This window comes from Eurypyga helias, unplaced genomic scaffold (genome assembly GCF_000690775.1).
Source record: "Eurypyga helias isolate BGI_N326 unplaced genomic scaffold, ASM69077v1 scaffold6716, whole genome shotgun sequence".
Taxonomy (NCBI): Eukaryota; Metazoa; Chordata; class Aves; order Eurypygiformes; family Eurypygidae; genus Eurypyga; species Eurypyga helias.
Genome location: NW_010254611.1, coordinates 10429 through 14679, shown reverse-complemented (window position 1 = coordinate 14679; position 4251 = coordinate 10429).

The window sequence follows — 4251 nt, the reverse complement described above, 5'->3', positions numbered from 1 at the left end:
GGTTGGAACTAGATGATCTTTAAGGTCCCTTCCAACCCTAAGCATTCCATGATGATTCTATGATCAGCTAGGCAAAACCAGTAAAGTAATGGCAGTCCTTGGGAGGAGATCATGAGATGCTGTGTTCCTGAGTTTGTCATTTCCAGTGGTTATATACCTGTTGCATGAGGATTACAGCTGTCAATTTAGATCCCAAGAACAAGATTTAAGCAAACTTTGTGCTCAGATGCTATTTGAATTTGGCTTTGCAAAAGTCCTTTCTTCCCATACCTAAAGTGTATCTTATTATGTCCACCCAGCTCTACCTGTGGGAAGAGAAATATGAAGGTTTGATCTGAAGAAAGTAGTGGACATTTTAGGTGACATTTTAGGGTTTTTTGCCAGGTTCATTGCTCTAGAAGTAAATATAAAAATACCAGCAGCACTCTCAAAACATGTCTTTAGGAAACTATTCCTGTGCATAATACTGAAAATCAGAAAATATTTTAAAGGGGTTTTAAACCCAGACTTTTCAGAAGATATTACATGCAGTAATTTTTTTCTTTATTACAGATTCTTAATAGGATATATTGGATTGCAGTTGAGATATTTTCCGTGTTCTTCTGTCTACAGCTCTTTCCAGTAATACTTGCCCTATTCAATCAATATGGTTCATTATTCTCCAATCAAAGAAACATAACCTATTTCACCTCGATTTATAGTCCATGTAAACTAATTACATTCTCTTAATCTTTTGTGACTAGCAACTAGTAGGCGGCATTTCTTCACCAGGACACTCATGAAGATCCTAGGGGCCACTTTGCTTCTCTGCAATATTTGCATTTCTGAGCTCAGCAAATATGCCTGTATTGAAATTAAAAGCAAGCTAACATGAGACAAGTCAGAAGGAAATAAAAAAAGCAGGTGGTTTTTCATGCTCATATTTCTTTTTTTTTTTTTTTTTAACCATTTTTGCACTCCTCCACCACGTGGTTGTGAAGCAGAAATTAATGCCTTATTGTTCTTCACTGTAATGCAGAAGCACGGAGCTGTGGTCAGCTATACCAGGGAAACTTCTGCCATAAGAGTTATGCCACAGATTAAAATTTGCACTACATCATTAAGCATCACTTCACAGGGACAGATAGTGCCCCCGTTTTCTAGCAGCTACGAGACATACGAAGGGCAAGCTATGAACCTTTGTAACAGCCTTAAGATGGAATTGCTACAGGGAGCTCATCTGGCTGTGATGAACAGCAGGAAACTCCCTTAAAAGGACTGGAAGCAAGACAGCTTCAGAATATCAGAGAAACTCCTACAAATTCCTGGGGTTACGGCTGAAGAAGGGTTTGCCTTTGTAGAGGGCAATGCTATGTAATACTATGACATCAGAGTCTTAGCATGGCATTTAACAGCTGGAATAGTAGAGATCTTCACAAGCTGTCTCAGAGGCTTTTTTCAACATAAAACACAGCTATGAGAAAACCTACAGCAAATCCATTAAAAAAAAAAAAAAAAAAAACCCCAAAAGAATTACTTTTAGAATTTAAACTTTTAGAATTTAAACAAAAAAACAACAAAACAAAACAAGAAGTTGAGAAACTTGAGACATGTACCTTGACTTCCAGATGAAGTTTCTTCTATTCCAGTGCATGGGGTCTGTAGTTTGGTCAACACGGCTGTTGTCAGGTTCCAACAGTTACATGCAGCGCTGATTAACGCAGCCCCGTTTCTTCAAATGCCCATTTGGCCTGACATTTCAGTGAGTTATAACTTTCTGTGAGTCATCATTCAGAAATAATGCATGACAAATGCTGAACTTCTACTAAGGGTGCACACGCTACATTCACAAGTTGTGGTAAGTACTTAGACTGCGAAAAATTTTTGGGAGGACGCGCTGTATTGTGTTAGAGCAGGCGTGCAACCTCTTTGGAAGGCAGTGTTATAACCTGCACTGGTTTAACTGCATAAGCAGGTCGACCTGTACTACATAGTCCTGGCCCTTTACATTTGAAATCAGCAGAGAGTTCATGTAGATTTTGACACTTTCTCTGTAGTACAGACATCTGCATCTAAATGTTTTATGTGCTCAACAAGTAGCCTTGGTTTCTCTGACTTAACCCTCCAAAATTATGCTCAACTGCCCCTTGGTGGAATGTATGTTTCTTAGTAGATGCTTTTGCACAGAGCTTCAAACCAACCTAATGTCAGCAAGCCCCACCCAAAAGCTGCGCAGTTTTGTCCGCGCAACGCTCTAGCTAGCTCTGCCTACCAAAAGATCACAGCCATATGTCTACAGCCAGGGTCTGACTTTAAAACCAGTCTTCTCTATTTGTATCCTGTGTGCAGTAATTTTATTTTGGGGCAAATTCAAGACTCTGACTAAATCCTACACGGTTACTGGGCAAAACATTAGGCACAAACCTTTGGTTAAGTACATCTGAGGCCATGTTAATAACATCTTATTCTAAAGGACTTCCTTAGAACCTCTCCAGCTGATGAATTAAAAAAATATGTAAAAAAAATTGTAAGAGTACTAAGAAATCTGTACTCTTATCATGTACCAACCAATTCTCAACTACTATTTACGAAACATCTTACACCATAAGAACTGTCATAACTGCATAAAGCTTTTCTCCAGTGTATTTTTATTAGGGATTCCTGCCATCATATCAACATACAAAACAATCAGGATGTTGACATATAGAAATGTGAAATTCACTGTACAAAGATAAGGCTCAAGTTACAGGTATATTTTCCCCTTAGTCTCCATGAAATAAAACCATTTTTAATTCTTCCCAGAGTTGTGTTTATAAATGTTAGACAAACCATAAAATAGATTTCAAGTACATAACATTTTACAATATAATCCAAGCACAGACAGAAATACACAATACTGTACCTATAGATGCTCCATTATCCAAGTCTGTCATCCTCACCAACAAAATACTAGACTGCTACTCTCTCTGAATATGCCCAACCATATCCTCCCTTCTGTGTGTATTACATGGTCCTGGCCTTAACCTTATTGGACTCTCATTATTCTCCGTTAAATTACTTTGATAGACCAGAGAATATCGGGAAGAAACACAAGAGTTTTAAAAGGCCAGGCCTGAATGTATGCACACACTTAGTGAAGGCAGGCAGAGGCGTACACACACACACTTGCATTTAACCCCACATAAAACCTCACCGCACTGCACATTTTCTGAGATTATGTTCTCATGCAACTCAGCTATTTTCTGATAGAGTTAAATCAAGCATAGCAATACTCCTACTTCTGGAGTGCTGTAATTTACAGGGACAAGGCTATATTTTAGAGCGTAGGATCTAACTTCTTTTCTTTTTTTTTTAAATTGTTACCAGACTTACATAGGAGCCTGTATGGAACCACGTCTCCACAGTCCCGAAAGATACCAGCTCTCACAGCCTTCACCACTGTGACACACCTTTTCAGACACCTTTGTTTAGAAACAATGCAAGTGAATAATATCCTGTTAAGGCCAAATGTCTACTTTAGTTCACTCTCCATTTCGAGTAGGCTGAATGATTATTACCTCATGGGAAAGGATCATTTAGCTGCAAGTAGCACAAGAAGGAACACACATTAAGTAACTAATCAATAATGATTCTTCTGGGGAACGGATTTGCAAGGACAAACAAAGACAAGAGAAAAAAGTCAGTTGTTCAATTTAGCCTTTGTTGGTTAGGAAATGAATAGCAATCCAGAAGTGTTTAACTGAGAAAAGGAACTCCTAGGCCCTGTAACATTTTGTCCTCTAAAAACTGGGAAGATTAGAAGGGAAGGAGAAATCCCCTAAGGAAATTGTCATTTTCAAACTAGACATTTGCAACAGCTTACATAAGAAAACCAAACAAACCAATTCTCTGATATTGAAACTGAATTAATTTGTTCAGGAGGAATTATAAATGTCTTAAATGCACATCTAACGAAACAGCCTCAAATATATCTCCCATTTATAAACCTCTAATCAGGAGAAAGACTTCGAGGTCAAAATCAGAGTTTCCTACACAAAACATGTCTACACTAAGATTGTGGGGAGTGGTGGGGTGGGGTGTGAGGGGAGTGGGGAATAAAAAATAAAAACTTTCTCCTCTTAAATACAACCCATGTGGTACATTTGAGGGTCTTCAAATGTTCCCAGCAGCGACAAGATTTCACTTAATTATATTCTCTAAGCTATAATGGAATACCTTCAGATATACAGATCCATGTTACATGAAACAGCATTAGATCATGTAACTGGACTC